General features: G+C 35.3%; 1 protein-coding gene across 10 annotated transcripts in view; it reads left to right on the top strand.

Annotated features, from left to right (window-relative positions):
- The window catches only part of LOC118269460 (protein lin-10), a 162,820-nt gene that overhangs the window by 6,015 nt on the left and 137,896 nt on the right, over positions 1-18,909 (top strand). For 9 of the 10 annotated variants that reach the window (XM_050698534.1, XM_050698533.1, XM_050698531.1 and 6 more), the window contains exon 2: positions 18,860-18,904. The exons of the other annotated variant lie outside the window; for it this stretch is intronic. The gene's annotated coding sequence lies outside the window, so the exon portion shown is untranslated. The remainder of the gene's footprint in view (positions 1-18,859; positions 18,905-18,909) is intronic. 10 annotated transcript variants of the gene reach the window in all.

The following is an 18,909-nucleotide window of genomic DNA, read 5'->3' as shown; positions in this document are numbered from 1 at the left end:
AACCTACAAAAATATTTTATAATTATCTAGAATGCGCAATAGTTCTTCTGTACTATAAACCTCTTCACTCGCCATTTTTGCAATTAAAATGTAGGTACTAGATAAAATATTTTTTGCAACTTCCCCGCATTTAAAAACACGGCACGCGCTTACGACGTCACGAGTTTACCTTTTTTCTCAGAGACTAAGGTTATATATATACTTTTTAATAGTTATTACAAAAAATAAGCGAGTCATTTAGCTCAAGTTTTAATATTACTTGAATTACACTACATCACTAGTAGGCATGTATACATGCCATTGGCGCGAGAGAACATGCTTTTTTAGCCGATATTTAAGTTGTTTTTATCAATCAAATATTAGAATAACTATATTGCAATTTTGTTCACTGTGTACAATTATGTAATAACTGGGTATTCAGTTCTTAAGATACATCAATAAAACACGTGAAAGTAATGATTTAATGTGTTTATTTTGTTTTTCTCTGTGATCTGTTTCTTGGCATCTATAGATGTCGGTGGCGCACAGGGCACGCTTGCGCATGACATCTATACATGCCATTGGCGTTCAAAAGGTTAAAACTTAAAAATTAAGGAGCATTTAGATGTTGTTTTCAAATTATAAAACATAAAATTGTATTTAAGTACCTACTTATTAAAATTCGCTGCACGTTGCGTTCTAGAAGCTTTTTATTGCCAACATGGGTTAGGATAATAAAGACAGTATAATTATATTCTTGCGTTCCATTTATCACTCGTACATCAATACAGCTAGCGGTAAATTGTTAATAGTCTGCCATGGGTCTAGCTGCAAATTCTGGGCTTAGATATTGATCGAGTTTGCACTATAAGCCTTAAATCTAGAGCTTAGTATAGTAATTGTGTTTATTCATAAACGGAATTCTCGATCATAGTCTGATTCAATTTCAGTTAAGACAACCACCCCGTTTATTTGCTACCACAGACTGTCGATTGGAGATTGCAGTTAATTTATTTTACGACCTAAGAACGGTAAGTGATGATTCCTTCTAGATAATTTGATTAAAGTTTTGTTAAGGCACCTTTGTGATAAAAGTATCAGAAAATTAACTTCGATGATAATTACATGGGTAGGTACTTACAAAGCAAAGTTTTTAATTTATTATCCGAGCGGAAAATGTAGAGCAGTACATTAGAGCAGCGGGCTGACCTGGATCACGAGGCGACATTGTTTTATCTGTGGAACGCACAGTGCTGTTGTAATTAAAACCTCGGCTTAGTCTGTGGTTCACTCATCAAGCGAGTAAATAAACGCGGACACTATTAGTGGCAGTGGGCGGCATGGCCGGCAGGATTTACTTAACCACTTAAGGATAATTGTATAATCTGACTGTAATAATATTCTATGAAAATTTAATTACATTCGAAAACACACTTAAAATTACGGACTAAGTGTAGGTCTAACTCGATTTGTGTTCTAGTCTGGCCGAGAATGAGGTTCTTGGTAGGGAAAATTAATGCCCTATGCTTTAGCTTAGTGTAAGTATGTCGTAGTTATATCAAATTAAATGTATGTAATTTTCACTGTGACATACCTGTTTGACTTGCAAATATTGCCCATTCAATACCTTCTAAGAATGTAAACCCAAGAGAACTGTATCATCTTCAGACAGACTTAGTTGCTTTTGATCAAAAGAATCTTGGAAGACACGTGTAATCTCTCCATGCGCACCAACGCGCTCGTTTCTTCTTGAACCAACAATATAAGCCATAAATAATACAGTGTATGATGTACCTAGTAAGGTGTGGATCACAAAGAAAAGATGCATAAATTGTGTTTTTTTCAATACGATATTTTATTTCATTGGTTTCCTCTTTTATCATAAAACTAGCATCTATAAAAATTTGTATCGTGATCTATAAATCTAGTTTCAACAAAATATAAATCACCTTTTTTAATTCTAATGTCTAGTAACCTTTGAAATAACGAAAAGGTTTTCTACTTACTTACTGTTCACTGCTAAATCTCACAAAAACTACAATTAGCCAAGATTGCAACAATGAAACGTCTAGTCAGAATAAAACTGAAGTAACTTTCAAAGATTCGGAAGAAAGTGAGTTTCTGAGCTTTTCACTATTTAGAGTCTTTCCTATGTTGAGAGAAGCTAATGGATTGGTTTGTCCTAATGGATTGTAAATGTAACAGGCAATTTTAAGAAGTGGCTAGGTCGTACCTAGACCTAATTTAATGGATAAAGTACCAATAGATACAATCTATAAATCACGTCGACAAATCCGTGGCAAAGACTAAAATGTTGAGAGACATTTTGAAATGCTCAAAGAAATACAATAAGAATTATGTCTATCAGTTCAACTGTAACTCTGTCTCCTTAATGTCTATTCACCCTTTTTAATTTACCGAGAAGTAGATTATTTTTCTTGCTCGATAGCCGCCATTGTGTATAATCAAGTTAATAAACTAGCAATTTTTGTTTGTAAAAATTCCTCCATTGTTTCCCTTTGAAGTTTTCTTTTGTAATAGATACAAAGTGTTTCTAATTCTGACGCTATGAGCTGGAAGATTGTTCCTTTGATTAATTCCCCAACGTCAGTAGCGACTTATGTTGGCATTTTTCATGTTAAAGTAATTTGTTTTTGTGTATTCGAATGTAGGTTGAGTCTTGGAATACCGATGCTCAGTTCCCTGGAACAAATTATTAAAGTTTATTCATAATAAACTACTCCGTTTCAAATAGGCAAATCTACCGTAATTATACTTATTAAGAGATATAAAACTAGATTGCTGTTTATAGTCTTCTCCTGTGTAGTCTATAATTATTATAAACTCAACAAGATAACGGTTGCCATTTATTAATGTTTTGCTATAGGTCAAAGAACGGGTGTCCAATCATAGTTTATATCCTCAATAAAACTCTACCGTTCTAAAAAACATTTTTCTTTTTCGGAGCGGATTTTCTCCGCAAGCCGTACCTTTATGTCCGTTTGAGTGAAATCGAAAAGCTTTTATATGTAACAGGCTCTGGTACGTTCAATTACGAGGTAAAGCTTCGAGCGGCCAGCAATTCAAGGCCGTGAATTCCAAAAGAGAAAATTGTTGTACTAAGTCGGTAGGTATGCGTATGGTATTAAGAAAAATAAATATTTCACAATATTACGCCACACAGCCCCTTGTAATCTTTATTCTCATAAATTAATTAAGTTAGCTCATAATATTACCTGAATTCGTTAATCTCACGCTGCGTACTGTGAATTTAATCCAGGATTTTCAGAATTTATTAGCCTGTTCATTAAAGAATTTTATAAGAGACATGTTAGTTTGTTTTCATCTACAAAGAAAATGCTTAGATTTTTTACTTAGTAAGAATCAAAGTGTTTTATTACTGAGCAAGCGCCCGTACCGTATATCGTGCATTATTAATGAGACCTGTCATTGCCATGCCGTGGTGTGGGCTGTGGGCTATCTAAAACTGTTGACGTCATAAACCTACGCTTAATGAAGTAAACTACCATAGCCCTCACCATGACTACAGAAAACGGAGCCCCTACATAGTTTTATTACGCAACTTTAATTACGGTACGTGACTGGCCGAACAAGAGAACGGCTCTACACGAGAGAAGAGTTAGCATAATGTCTGCAGCCGACCTGTCAGTCATACCAACCTTTGTTAGAAGCATTTGTGGGAACAATACAAAGCTTCTCATGTTCTCTACATAATGGTATTCAATCGTTTGTTTGGAATATTCAGAGTTTCTGACCCACCTAATCTTCACGTCCCAATTTGCAGGCCCCACGGCTAACGTGGCACGGTAATAAATTGTTTTGGGAAACATCCCCAAGATTAATAGTTCTGAAGCTCTTGACGTGCTTAAGTGAAAGCCGTTTTTAAGTTCTCTGCTAAATTAAACGGAAATTTTCAACGGTCATTTTACAAAAGCAATTTTTATTGGAGATTTATTTTGGCGTTTTGCCCTAGTTCTGTTTGCTGAAAACAATGTTTCATACGTTAACTAAAGTAAATTGAAATTTTAATAAGATTCTCGGATGAAAAGTATGCAAAATTATAGCCCTGTTTTGTTTGGATCGTCCAGCAGAAGCTTTAAAGAATAGGTACTTATTATTTGGGAGTTCTTTTAAATCTCTTTAAATGGTTGGATATTATCGTAGCATCTTACGCTTCCAGTCGTAATATTTCTTGTGTAGTATCAGTATCCACAGTAATGTCGTTTGAACCGCACAGAAATTACTCGGGCTGCGATGTAATGATGTTAAAAGCTTTTATGTTTTCCGGACAACGCCTTCAGAACGGAACTCTTCGCATAAATAAGCGAGCTCGCAGTCTTGCGTACGATAACTGGGTTGTAGAGATGAAGTGTCTTAATGATGTGCCTACATGGAACGTTTTCTACCTTATTAGGAACTTTAATACTGATGCTTTCTATTTTAATTGCTTCTATTTAGGTACTGCCTACCTATTAAATGACCCTGTTGAATTGAAGAAAAAAGAGAATAGATTTCGACAAAGAGCGTTTCTAAAAATGTTCTTTCCGTCAGTCACAGAGAATGGGTATTGAGTTTTCAAGTAATAACGTAAAGGTTTTTTTTGCAAAGTTTTGTTAGCTACACTGATCTAAAAACATTGACAATAGAACCTGCTAGAAAATAGGGGATGAAGTGTGAAATTGGATAGGCAAACTAGGATATTGTCTAGAGACCTGGGAAAGAGCTACTAAGTTTTCGAATTTGTACTTATTTATGGTTTGTAACTCATTTACTGTATTAAAACGGTAATGTGGAGTAACCATTTGAAGTATTTAATGTAACTACCGTCTCACTACTTTATATATTTTTTAATTTACTACAAATTCGTAATTAACAAAACAAAGTAACAGACTTCCATCATAAATAAACAAGTTTCATTAGAAGCTTCAGCGAATTATTTTCTTAGAGAATTTAGGAACTTACTCCGAAGATAATTTGGGTTAACATTCTCCTCCAGACAACTTCAAATAAGTAAGTATAAGTACGTAAGTAAGTAGTAAAACAAAGTAAATATTAAGATAATACAAGAAAACAGGTGATGCCGGAGGCGCGTACGATAAATAACGTCTAAATAAACCCAAGCCTAAAAGTTACTCAAAATAATATGACACCAAACGGGGTTGCTTGCCAAGTGATAAAGATTTAAGGTCCCAGAAATTGTAGTTTCTGTGTCATAATCTTTACCGAAACTTAGATTGGACTTTTAACTTCGTAGGACCTTGTAGGTAAGATTTATCTCTGTTTCGTAGGTACTACGATATAGTTTTCATTGTCACTACTCACCTACAAATTTGATTCCTATTGACTGACTGAACTTTTAAAAGCAAATCCTAATAACAAGTCCTAAGTAATTGACTTACCCATTAAGTACTTTTGTTTAACATTTATAGTTTCCATCCCTGTATCACTTTCACATAACACCATTTCCATTAATTGTAGGTGCTCACCTGATAAAAAAAGGTTAAACTTCCAATGAAAAACGATGGAAAGCGCGATCCTGTTCTGGCATTCGTTTGTCAAAACAATTCGCTAAATTAATTGTTCTGGTTTTTTAACCATTTTCGACGAAACGCCTCGACTAACGAATGCTCTGACTGGATTAAGGCCACGGTTGGTTAAAACCTAAAAAGGATTGAGAGTCAGTCGTTTCATTTTTATTTGTGCTTTTACTGCCTTTCAAAGTCATTCAATTTTTGATATGGAACTTCATTTTATAAAGAATGCAAACGTTACCAATATATTATTCTCCCACGTTATTAAGCATCGTGGTAGCTTATTATCATCCTTACTGTTATTGGATTGTTTGAGAGCAGTGTTACAGCTTAATTTGCTGAAACCAAATTGTGTGTTTCAGTCGGCAGTATTGTTAACTTTTGGTTGAGGATGATGACGCCGTCAATTTTTTGTGATTTTTTAAGAACCACCCCCTTCCAAACGTAAGGTTGATTACACAGTGACTCAATAATGCATGAACAGAAAGGATTTACAATAATCATAATACAAAAAACGTCACTTCATATTATTTGTGCCTAATAGGTATACCGAGGAATATTCAGTATCCTTATTTGCATGTGTATGGTATCAAACAAATGTCTTGTTTATTAACGGCTACATGACCCGAATACTGAACGTTTTGCCGACGAGTTTGTATTCAAAGGGATGTGAGATCACGTATCTTGGGTACTGCGTACATAGCTACGTACTAATGGCTAGAACATTGTTTCTCAGAGAGGAAATAAACTGCTGTCTCCGCCATTAGTCGGTGTTCTGTTGTATTACGAACGCGTTAAGGTGTAATTTGAACTGTGATGACAAACTCGGTGATGTAGAGCTCATATTCTAGACCAACTTGCTACCTAAATTGTCTCCTGTGACTGTTTAATTTAAATAATAAATATCTAGTTGTGTGTCACTGTGTTTTAGGTGTATTTCTGTTTCCGTTAGTTCATTTCTACGTATATTTTGCTAAAATAAACACCGCAAATATTATAGTTCCTTACTACAGTATTTTTTTAACTTATCTATCCCAAAACTGTATCATACAAAAACTGCCTTAACGAGCTTCAGTGTCAATAGACGGTCCTTATCTAGCTGAACAACATACTTACGTCACACCCCTCACCAGTAAAGCGTCTCAATGTCAAGGCTGATTTGTCACCCGCAGATTCAAGGAGAGCTTAATTCACAGATATCAACGTTTTCCCTTATACAGTGTAACGTAACCATGTCTTGAGTAGGTATGTGTCTGACAGGAGAGGAGCACCTATTTTCTAAGATACTTTAGTAAGTACGTGTGCTAGTTGTTAACAGTCATGCTTCACATGCTTGTGTAGTGTTGAGAATGGATAGTTTATAAGTGCGTAGGCACTGTATTACTGGGTGGATTATGAGGGAGTTGAGATAAGGGTTCTTTGAGGAAGACAAACGAGGAAGACGTTTAATTTGCGCCACATGTGTATAGACATAACCTATAAGCGCTAAAATGGTAGACACCAATTACCATTCTATGTAAATTCTACCTCATTAAGTGTGTATCTATAGCGCAATTATACTTTTTGCAACGAGTTGAATAATAATACTGACATCATAAACTTTGGAGCCACTTGTTGCCGATATTTAGACGTCGTAGTCGCGAACTGTGTCCACTGGATACTAACCAATGAGATAGCACGAACTAACGAAACAGAATTTTGTTTATCTCTAAAAGGTTTCTCGAATAGCGATCTCGATAGCTGTCAGTCCATATTTAGGTTTAATTGTTTATCCGCTTGGAATTCGGATCGTTACACGTGGAGGCTTTCGCCTTAATTTCAAAGCCCTAAAGAATTAGTCGTTTAATATCTTTGAGAGAAAGTTACAAATAATTACCTATAAAGAATTGAGAAGATTTTTCCATATTTTTGGTTTAGGTAGATATTTTAATTAGTAGGTAGTTCATAAATGTGTCCAATGTCGTATCTACACATTCTTGTTATCAAATTGATTCAACAATTTAAAAAAGAAGACTGTTTGCCTTGGAGATGACGTAGATGACCATATTTATAGACCTCTGTTAGACCATTATCTTTGACTAAAATCACATGAAGTTCTTCTAATTTCCTTGCTTCGAAAGTGGGTTTGCTTCCGATCTCCCGATAAAAGTTAACCGATCTACATCTATGTACGTAGGAACTGATTGCAACTTACTTCATTAAACATGCAATGCGCTGATTCGCTAATTCTGCTTTAGCGTAGTGGAGGTGTTTACTTAAATCCTAACCTATAACTTCGTGATCCAGTTTGCGGAGAGCACTTACTTACACATGATCAAGTTAAGTTCGTCGTGTAATTTGGTTTGGAAGTGATTTACTTAGTCTGAAAGTACCTAGTTATTTTTAATCAGTTTAATGCAGGCGTTTACAGTGCCAGTTAGGTGTATTAGGTAGACTGCACTGTTCGGTTATCGCACGGAGTAACCCTTTGTGTCATCCATAAATTGTTGTTTCGGGTCTGGGTGTTATTTGATTGTCAACTTGTATCCACGTATTAAACGCACCCATGACACAGGAGAAGATCCTAGTGTAGGGCATCGTTTTTACTTGTTACGTTGAAGTTTCAGTGAAATTAGCTATAAAATAGTGACTAAAAAAAGTAAATAATAAACTGTTAGAATTAATAAGTGTATATTCATATACAGTACTTACTATTAATAAACGTACTTAAAAATACGAAAAAGTTAATTTAATTTGGAAGTTATCAAGTGTCATTGTACCTTGCGCCCTCTAGACAATCTCAATGTGAAAATTCTACATTATTAACTCCTAACGTCACGTGATCGTGAGGATTTCAAGAATAATAAGGTTCACATCTTTGTATTTTATGATCGGCAGTTTTACCGCGTGTGTATGTCACTGATGGGGATTTTGATGATTTTTTTTGTGTGTGTCCAAAGGGATCAAACACATAAATAAGGCATCTGACACTCGTTAAATTTAATGACAGATCTAACATTGTAATAATTTATCAGTCCAAGTTTTAGTTTTTAAATTCGAGACAGGACAACGTTTTACTTATATCAATATACAAATAAAACAAGTGGAACTGATAAATTCCCCTAAACAATGTATAAATAAATGTGTTATTCGATTGTCTGAATATTATAGTCGTTTAACTTAAGCATGGAGCGTTTTATACTCAATATACCTACCTATTTGTAAGCAAGGGAGGACAGAAACTGTGGGGCGTATGATAGATGGGCGTTTAAACAAATACTTTTTCCCCCTTTAGAGGGCTTGGGTGGGTTATACCTCTCATTTCGTCCGTCTAACTCGTATTAATCATTCTTTCTTGAGTGCGAAACCCTGTCGTTCGTAAGTGTAAGTGACTTAGGTAAGTAAGAACAGCATACACGCAATGTTAGCTTTGGATCCAGTACTGAGGATACGTGCTAACTTGTTAGTGCGTATTTAAGTTGAAAATTACGTGTATTGAATGCGTCTCCGATTGCGAAATTGGCATGATCCAGTCAAACATCTATCATTACATTAATTTAGCATAATTTTAACTACAAGTTATGGAAGCCCTTCCATAGTGTAGATAAGCTATATTATTTATGGTCTGCCTGCATTAGTGCCTATTCATTCAACCGTTCTATTAAATCCAGTTGACCGTCCATTGCAAACAACGTTCATAGAGCCCAACAATCGACAATCGTATTAATGCTCGATACCCATTTCAATAATCGAAAACAGCTTTTGCTAAACATCGATTCAGTACTGCACAGCGCTTTGCATCTGACACCGCACGCTATACGAAGATTTACTGAATACATTGAATGCCTCCCCGTCTCTATTGTGTCTCGACTTCGTAGGATTACTCTCATTTTATTCGATAAACTGCCAAGTATTTGAATCGAATGCGCGATTCAATTGCTCGCGAGTAATTTTTGAATGTAACGAAACGTTCGGCTGATTGATGACCTTACGCCATATTGGAATTTTATTACCAGCAAAATAGAATTTGAATTTGATAAATTGTATTTATTTATGCTAATAATCCGAGACATTTAAGGTATGGCTTTATCGGGTCGCCTTTATGGTGGATTTTCGATAATTTAAACCTTTCTTCCAGAAGAAAACTCTTAGGAGACATATCGAGAGACTTAGCCATTTAGAAGTGCTTACATGACTGGCTTAGAGAAATATGTTTAACTGTGACAAAGTAAAGCTTTGTAACAACTATTGGCAGCCAAGTGCATACAATAAACAAATTGCAAGAACTCCCCACTTACACATGGCTACACGGTTAGGTGATTCGTTCTGACGGCAAGAGGAGAAACTGTTCCGTTTATCAAGACCGAGATTGTATCAAGTCGATCCAATTTGTCAAGTCTAACGCACTTGTAATAAATGTAGCCACGTTTTCCTTATGGAGACGAGAGAGAGAGTCACTAAAACAGATTTGGCTGTATGTTACTTATCATAAGAATTGTGAAGAAACCATTTTAAGAACGTGTTCTGTACTTGTAGCAGACGTAGTTTTACTGGTACCTAGATTTTATGCATGAACATAATTATAATTATGAAGGATGTTTCCTCACTAATTAGAGGTTATTAAACGCTACATTTTCACTTATCCTTCGCACACCAAATAATAAATAATTGGTCTAATTTAGAGCTAGATACAACATAATGTTTCATAACATTTGACTTCGATACGTGGGTGTACTTAAAGTACTCTCTCACTCTCCGTGATAATCCCTGCAGAAAGAAAAATTGGACATTTATTGTTCACCCACTTTTTGCCAGTTGCCTTATTAGTGCGGTATCTTTGTGGGCGACTCTAATGTTTATCATCGGGTCTATTTTGGATGACTTTAGTTGTGTGAGTGAGGTTATCGGAGGCCCAGTTCCCCATCTCAATCTTCCAAATCCCCGATTCCCCAACAACCCTTAAATTCCTAACCCCCAAAAGGCCGGCAACGCACTTGTAGCGCCTCTGGTGTTTCGGATGTCCATGGGCGGCAGCGATTACTTAATCAGGTGATCCGTCTGCTCATTTACCGGCTTATACCATAAAAAAGATGTTTACGTATTTATTTATTAACTTTAAATTCTGGTTCTTTATTATCTTCTACATGTTCTCACGTCGAATACATTAGGGATACGACCTGAATTAACATTACTTGAATGCTACCTAAGTCGTGTTGACATGCTCTAAATATTCATTGGCTATAAAATTTCATTCGTGTTTCTATTATGTCATTATTTGAGATCGTTTGTCTATCATGTTTGAGAGGTTCTTTAGAGGTTTATTATTATTGTTACTGATATTACCCGTTCCGCTCCGTATAGGGAATTGTTAATTTAGTAAATTGCAAGGAACTGGATACGTTTTGTTGAAGGAACGCTTTTCATTATCGGTTTTGGGTAGATGTAAAGATGTTTGATACATGATCATTAGAGCTTGTAAATTATAGAACGTGTTTTACTTACTGATTAATAGTTTACGTAATCTTGTTGTTTTAGGATACTCCATACCTACAGTAGTGTGGGTAATACTTAGTGCTCTATAATTACGTGACTTGAAAATTGTATTACTCGTATAAAGACATTTGAAGATCAAATAGAATCTATACTTTACAAAACTGTGAGCTGAATTTCAACGAATTCAATTAATCTCAATGTAAAATCATTGATTGATTAAAACGTCTAATGTATTTTTCAATTAATTACAAGAAAACTTCATCATTGCCTAATTGCTTGATATGAATATATTGTGGTACACATATTTCGTAAAACGTTTACTAACCAATACAATAAAGTTCAAAATAGCTCGACTATAACCTGTAAAACAAACCCAATTAATTAATATGCGAAAGTAACGAAACTATCGATTTTCCGTCACACACAAAACCCTACATCAGGGCTCAAGGGCCAGTCAGAACAAATTAACACCAGTTATCCGAAAATCTTTGTTTACCTAAACAATATTTCAGGAGGCGGAGTTCTCTAACGTATTACACTCACTTGCCAACTTTACTGGAAATTAAAGAGCACATTGTTTACTGAAACAGCTCTAGGTTAGTTAGCAAAGTTGTGGACTAGTAAAATATACGAAGTCGTGGAGTTAAGCGTCTGCTGCGAACGAGTTGGAAACTTCAGCCAGCGGTGTTTGGTAAAAAAATGTTTAGCACGTAAACATCGTGGTATAACGCAGTTGTTAGTCTTCTAAAGATTTTGTAGTGGTAGGTAGGTACATACTTTTGGTATTAGTAGAAACAATAAAAAAAAAAAAAGTATATATATACTTGATTTTTTAAGAAAGCGGGCATCATCCAATGACTTCTCCCGCCTTGGGTGAGGCGAGAGGGAGTGTTCTCTTACTGACAGAAAACCACTCCGTTCCTACTTCTGCTTTTCGAGTCGGAGCCCCGGTTAACCTACTAGATAGTCCGCAGCTCCGGGACTTTTACTTGGTTACAGTTATGAGATATGTGTTCGGAAACTACTTGCCTGAGCCTATTTCATTAAAATTAACATTAACACTCCAGAATTTCTAATAAACGGTTTCCTATATCTACTTGGGTGTTAGCCACCGTTAAAAAAAACTTCGTTGTACATTTGCATCTCTATCTTATCACACCTTCCATACCACACCTAATTCATTGCACATTTATATTTCCCTTCATAAAACTCGTAGCAGAAATTTTCCCATTTTTTTAAAGTAGCAAATTTCAAGAAGGTAATTTATTTTTATCGTTATGACCTGCAATAACGGGATTTAAAGCAATTTGGCTCGACGACGATACAAATTGCAATTATTATGGAACGCCAGATAATTGCCCATTACTTTAGTGATTTTCATCCTACTTCCACGTATTTTGAAGGAAGAAAATCCAATCTAAATTGCTGTTTTCACTGTCCATGTCCGTCATAATTTGTAGGCTTTATCTTAATGTATCATTATGGGTATTATAGAGGAAAATTGATAAAGTCCTCGTTATATTTTAGTCTAATTAATTTCTTGTTTATAGATAAGGACATAATAACACATTAAACGTAAATACAATTGTTCTTGAGTCTACTTTATAATCATGGTGTTCTCAAGAAAAGTATTTTGGAGGAAAAATCAGGCAATGACTTCTCCGGCCTTGGGTGAGGCGAGAGGGAGTGTCAGACTGACTAAAACTTACTGACTAAAAACTGCCACGCTCCGGAACGGGTTAAAAAATAAATTAATTTAAACAGCACTTTATCTTTATTACGCAGTAACTAAACTCCTAAAGAGACAAGCTCCATGTATCATAGTTAATAGCACTGTTAGTTGAAGTTTCAGTCTAATTAACATGTTGTCACCGCAACGTTGAAGTTGTCTAGATAAGGACGAGTACATACCTCCTCCAACCGCTAACACAAACATGTCATTATGTTTAGACAATTTGATTATAATGGTTGGATCCTTAGACCTAAACGGGTCTTATTATTTTGTTGGCAACTATGGCCCTCTAGGCTCAATTTGCACGAGAGTTTTTTTTAAAAGCCTTATTCCTCTTGCCTACCCTGGAAAAAAGAAATCTTATCGCCTGAAGTATGTGTTCTAAATACACAAAGTACAAATAGGTTGGGCCAGGGTCAGTGTCACAGCCAAGGCTCGGAACCGGTTTAAAAAATACCGGTTAATACCGGTTTATATCGGTTTTCCTCCGAACTTTTCTTAAGAACGTGAACATTTAAAGAACTTTATTTAACCTAAATTAACCGGTTTATTCGACGAGGGGCATGTCGGTACACGCGTTCAAATATTATTATTGAACAGCGCGCGGCGTTTCTTTGATGTGCGTCGTATTAACCGGTTTTTATTGCTCTAAACCGTTTAATCCGAAAAAACCTTTATGAAAATATTGTTCCAAATACCGGTTTAAAAAAACCGGTTTCGCGAACGAAACCCAATGTAAAGGTTTTGCGTACAAGTACATAATAACGGTTTGAAAATTTAACCGGTATCCGAGCCTTGGTCACAGCGTATTGTCAGGTACTGGACATTATGACTGAATATTGAAGTTGTTAAACTCATCATAGGTAGGTACTTTGTACCTATGTGGATCCGAACAATAGATAGGTACAATTCATTGGATATGTTCTACACTCTAGACTGAACGACTTGATGTTACCTACGTATTTTCTGTTGTTTTACATATTCTTGTAAAATATTTTTACAGATTAACCGTTTACCGTAAACGACGACAATTAAAAATACAAAGAAAACACGCCATTTTTAAAATGGGTGCCAAAACATATGCCTTTACTCGTTAGTTACCTATAATATGTAGAAAACGAACTAAATGTAGCTTTTATTTACATTGAAAAAAAAAGAGGATTCTCGAAAGCATACGCAAATGTAAGTACACCTACCATACTGTACTCATACTTACCTATTTGAAAGCGCTAATGCACATTGCGGTAATCCAACCGGCAACCACAGTGTACCTACCAACAGATATCGAGCTCTTTGAAACTCGATGCTCCAGTGTAAGCCGCTCATAACCGGAATTAACCGGCATTTACCGGTGCATTGATACCGACTCTGTTAGCGAAACGGTTTATCGACTCTTTAAACGAACAGATTTGTTTGTTTTATTACTGAAAGCTGTAAACTTATCCGTTGTTTGTAGATTTTCTCTATCAATTTTATACTCATCGAGTTTCATAATAGTAGAGCTAGTACTTGACTGTCTAGCATTTATATGTACTGTAACTGTCTTTGTGTCAAAGCTCCAAGCCTATTTTCGTATTTATGATACAACTAGAGTTAAAAAGATGTAGAAAAAGATAAATAAAAACACCGACGTGTGCGGTAACTTGTAATTAAGGCTACTAACGAATATGGCGCTCCAGGCCCTTTCCTGACATTTATTTTCTCCTCCCAAAAGTAATGTCCATAATAAAACATTGAAATGTTAAAAATAACACATAATATGTCTAAAATAAATATCGGACTCATACGTAACGTGATTACTGAGCTATAAAATTTTCTTTTGTGAAATAATTGATTGATAAAATTGACCGAATTGATAAAAAATACGTGTCATTTTTCCTTTTATTTTTGGGCTTTGAAAGAGCATAGTATCTACCTATAAGCCAAGGATTTGGACTACGGATGAGCTTCTCTAAATATTTCAGACAGTTCTGCAACTTCTATTCAAAAAGCATATAACCAGGTTTACGATCCATGGAAAGTTAGACTGCATACACACTGCGTTCCATTAATACAAGTAGTACATGGGTAACAGCTCACGGGAGCTTTACCGTGCTCACTCGTTATAATACGAGTACTTAGTGATGTTATAAAACGGTTTAAAACTGCACACGCGAGAATTTATTCATACATAAAGATACCTGAGATTACTGAGATGAAATGGCTTTTAAAAGATTTATGCAGCGATGAGTTTCACTGGTTAAAGTCTTAATGAAATGCGTTTTAATTCAATGCTACGCTCAAGTGATGGAGGTTTTAAATGAGGATTTATTTGATTACTGGAGTAACTTACATAAGTGTGCGGAAGTTTGTATTAGTTATAAGATTTGTGAGACACACAACATTAAATTATTATCATGCAGCGCGATAGTCGGCGTGTCGCGTGTCGCGGAATCTCATGAATATGAGCCTCTAGAATAGCTTGAAACTAGTCAATTCCTCGTCAAACAGTTACATGAATTAAGTTAGTCCGCATATAAAGAAAGAACTGAATCACAGATAATTATGTTGTTGAAATGAGAATTAAGATAACAAAAAAACACAAAAATTAAACCAGAATCAATGGTTATAATTAAGAGAAGTACACACTTACGAACAGCATTTTCAAACAATCTTCACTATAACACCGGCCTTGCTCCTTCCTCACGTTACCTACTGTCTCAAACTTTCGTTAAAAAAAAACAATATACAGCAAAATTGAACTCCCTCCTACATTTAAAAAGGTTCAAAACCATGTCCAGTATGTACCAACATGTCAGGGCTAATGTAGTAAATTATAGGGTGAACTTTGTCATGCTTTTAACACTACAATGCTTTCTTAGCTACTGGCCCCTGGTCCCTGGTCCAGTATAAATATTAAATGATTTAAACGCGACGAAGCACTCTGGAATAGTCGTGTAATGGCGTTGCTGTCACCTAAAACTTTGCTCAGAACATTTTAAAGCAATTATCTCACGCGCTCAGGCTCGCCGAGTTGTAAAGTATTAATTTTAAATGGTATTAATTTATGTACCTGGTGTTATGTTGTGTAGTGTATTAGGTGTTTTGAGGGTTGTTTGTGTTTTTATCCTTTCGCCTTATGGGTAGAAGAATGTGAAACCTCCAATTAAATGTTGAATGAGAATTTTATTTAGGACTAGGTATTTCTACGCTCACTACAGGGAGTGAGCGTAAAAGTACCTATAGGTACTTATGTCTACAACTGAGTAGGTACTTACTAAACATTTTAAATAAAATTTTGTTCATCGTTCTAAAAATGGTATTCATATTTCTCAGATTGCTTTTGAAATGAATAATGCTTGCACCATATTTTTAAAAGTTTCTATAATTTATTACACTTTGTTTCGTTTCATTTGATATGAGATAAAAAATCTAGTCACTATAATTTAAAAAAAAAAATTGCTAGAGTGATATGTCTAAATATCCCTTGTTTTTGGAAGCTAAAAGCGATTGCAGCGCCATTTTCTTACTCAGATTTAAAAAGAAAGATGATTTAGACTTTGAATAAGCGTAGACGCATAGTATAAATCATGCTACTATTTCAATAGAATAAATAGCTCTAGGGAGTTACAAATCACGATGTAAAATACAACCTTTAAAATATTGTGTTGGCAGCTAGGTGTGTCGTTTTTGTTCGTTTTAGTTCGTATATCTAAAATGGAATTAGGTCAGGGGCTGGATCCACGTTACAGTATTTCTCTGGTAAACCATTTTCAATGTTTTTGGCAATACCATTGTTTCAAACTTTGTGATTTTGGTCCGATGTCTCTTTGTTCCATTTTATGGTAAAATTGTTGTGCAGGGAATGGCTTTATGGCGCAACGATGTTTTTTTGTTGTGATCATTACATCTACAATGCATAGGTACGGTTCGTAATATTTTTCTTTAAACATCTGCGCCCCTGGAAAGCAAAATAACACCGAGACTAAAGCCGACAGGAACAAAACGGGATCTGAATAATGAATTTTCTTTTTTATTCGAATCAGCTTTTTATAAAATATCGAATGGACATTAAGATGACACAGAATGAGGAGAGCTTTTACTTTCTTATTAGTACTTATGTATAGTAACACTGTATATTAAAATTTTACACCTACACAATGCATGCCATCAACATTAAAAGGAATAATAATCCCAGTTATAGGTGTTAGAAATCGTATCAAAACCAAGATTTTTTCGTACACGATTGGTGCAATGACAAAATCCTGTACCCCGTATTCGGGCGGATGGTATGGCAGTTTGTATCGTTTTGTTCCATTGGATTCGTCCAACTTTAGTGCTATCGATTGCCGATATGAAGTCATGTAAACGTCAATCGCCAAAAAGTCACGCGCTGAAGGTCTAAAAACAAAAAGTGCTCACAAACTGTGAAAGGCAATTGAAACGCGCTCGTTGGGAATGTAAAACGGCCCTCTGCCTGCGGAATAAAGATAAAACGAAACTGTAGTGTCGAAGTTTTGATGTTTTAACATTTGCCTAGCTACCCTCGTAGCTACATATGTGTAAGGGAAATCTATTCTTGTAAATACAATTTTTATTTCGATTAAAGAGATTTTGTACTAAAATTGCTTTTATAATTTTTAAACTGGGTCAAATGTTAGTATTCGTATAATTTCATTCCATGTTATGGTTTTATCTTGCAAAGGAACTAAACAGGTTATAAGATGCTCATAATTAATACCTGTAGACTAGGGATCCTGACCTCACCAGTCGTGTCGGAATGCCGTCCCATCTGATTCTGAGAGTTAGCACTCAGAAATCCGCAGGTACAAATGCACAGAAATCGAAATGATGATAGGTATTATAAAAGATTAACAGAACATGTATTTTTTGAAGCTATATTAATTTTGATGGCGCATTTATATTATCAAGTTTATCAATGAAATTGAATTCATATTCCAAAACTAAAAGTAACAATTTCGGCCCAATCCCTGTTACGATTTCTGCGATACAATTTTCCTACAAAAAATACATGCATCTAAAACAATTCCTACTTACAATAGCGAGCGTCCTTTGTGACCACATTGTCCATTTGGTAATGCGTCCGACGAATCAGGCGTTATTGTAAAGCTATCTTAATTGCGAGGCCCAAAACATCCGGCTTTTTAGGTCCTGTCATCCGCCGAGATATCGTCTGTACTTTTCTTTTTGAATTCCACCAAAATAAATGTTTGCTATTGGGAACGGAACATTTTATTGCTGTAATGCTGATACGAAGCAAAGGCTTTTGTTGGATCCGTGACGATTTGCGTTCGCTTTTGCTTTACCAGTATTTTTGAGACGCTTTAAAGGAAGAGTGAAGTTGTGTTTTTACATGACCATGCTTTTGATTAAACAACCTTAGTTGGTCGTAAGGCCTTAAGCAGGTGTTCAATGCTTGTGAATGATAACACTTAACTGAAATTATATTGTCGTGTATCTCTTCGATGTTTTTATATCGTGACGATTTGCGTTCGCTTTTGCTTTACCAGTATTTTTGAGACGCTTAAAAGGAAGACTGTTTTACATGACCACGCTTTTGATTAAACAACCTTAGTTGGTCGTAAGGCCTTAAGCAGGTGTTCAATGCTTGTGAATGATAACACTTAACTGAAATTATATTGTCGTGTATCTCTTCGATGTTTTTTATATTGTTGCAATATTTATAATTAAACACAAAAATTTTTAAATTGAACTGAGTTCAGCAGATTTTCGCTTTTTTCTCTGCTTATATGAAACGTGTATTGTTGTTTGCCATTTGAACTATTATGAAAACTATGCCACCTGCTTTGCACAGCATTGTTTGCTGCACAGAGAAAGGACTTCAAGGGTTTACCAACGATTACAATAAAAACAACATAATAGAGAGAAAAACTAATGCTTAATAGCATTCAAAACTAGATGGAGTCAGATTCAACTGAGAATTTTCAAATCGATCAATACAATAATATTTTATCGGATTAAAAATAGAAAATACGCAACGGACAGTTATAAAGACCTCAAATACTGCTTGTACTTAAGAAACTTAAGCTAATATGCTTTCTACGTAACATGATGCGTTTTGATATGCTTGGCTTTATGTGTAAATGCTTACTTTCTTTTTCAGATTACCTGCTTCGCTTCGTCAAGTTAATTTCTTCATTGTATGGATGTAAG

The sequence above is a fragment of the Spodoptera frugiperda genome, chromosome 15 (assembly GCF_023101765.2).
Source record: "Spodoptera frugiperda isolate SF20-4 chromosome 15, AGI-APGP_CSIRO_Sfru_2.0, whole genome shotgun sequence".
NCBI classification, from domain to species: domain Eukaryota; kingdom Metazoa; phylum Arthropoda; class Insecta; order Lepidoptera; family Noctuidae; genus Spodoptera; species Spodoptera frugiperda.
The sequence above is the reverse complement of the archived record's forward strand: the minus strand, read 5'-3'. Positions and strand labels throughout refer to the sequence as shown.